We start from the raw sequence: 912 nt of genomic DNA, 5'->3' as shown, positions 1-912 counted from the left end.
ACATACACATGAAAGCTGTTTGGCGAGCTCCATGAGTGGTGTGGCATTTCATCCACTGTCGTTTTCTACATCACTGTCATTATATATATATATATATATATATAATGTACACATACATACCTTGTAGGATTAATTGCTCATACATGTATACAGATACACATACATATATAAACAGAAAACTCAATAAAATCTGTGGGTACCCCCTCCTTATGAACAGGACCAAAGCATAACATCCACTGCTGTATGATATTGGGAGGATGAAGAGGTGTTGATTGTGGGTTTCAATGCTCTATCTCTTCATTGTTGTTATAATTATTGTTATATTAGCAGTTGTTGTTCAAATTCTTGTTAGTCTTGCAGAAAATTAGCTTTAGCAGTGGATCCTCTCTTCAGATGCACTAAAATTCTCTCTCACTTTCTTTCTTTTTTTTCTCTCTCTCTCTCTCTCTCACACACACACTATATGTACACTCACTATAAATTTACACACACCAATGTAGACAGATTATTCTCTGCTTCAGCCCACCATTGGCTGAAATCAATAGGTTTATCTTTGGCATCTCTTTCCTGTGGTAGACACTAACATTTTTTGATGATGTTCATTGATACACAGAAAACCTCCTTTGTATTGCTGACACAAACACGTATATATATATATAAATATATATATATATATACACACACACACACATACATATTCTCTAGTTATTAAGCACACTGGATGCATGTGGAAAACAGAAGGGCAAAAACTGATACAAAAAGAAAAAATTACAACTTTAGAAACCACTACTATTGCTGTTGACAAAAATAATTACATTAAAAATACAAGAGTGATTTCAAACAATAATAATTTCTTATCTGTTCTAAATTTCAATAAATTTTGAAAATATATAAAAAAGAAAAAAGAAACCC

Source organism: Octopus bimaculoides, chromosome 14, assembly GCF_001194135.2.
Source record: "Octopus bimaculoides isolate UCB-OBI-ISO-001 chromosome 14, ASM119413v2, whole genome shotgun sequence".
Taxonomy (NCBI): Eukaryota; Metazoa; Mollusca; class Cephalopoda; order Octopoda; family Octopodidae; genus Octopus; species Octopus bimaculoides.
The sequence above is the reverse complement of the archived record's forward strand: the minus strand, read 5'-3'. Positions refer to the sequence as shown.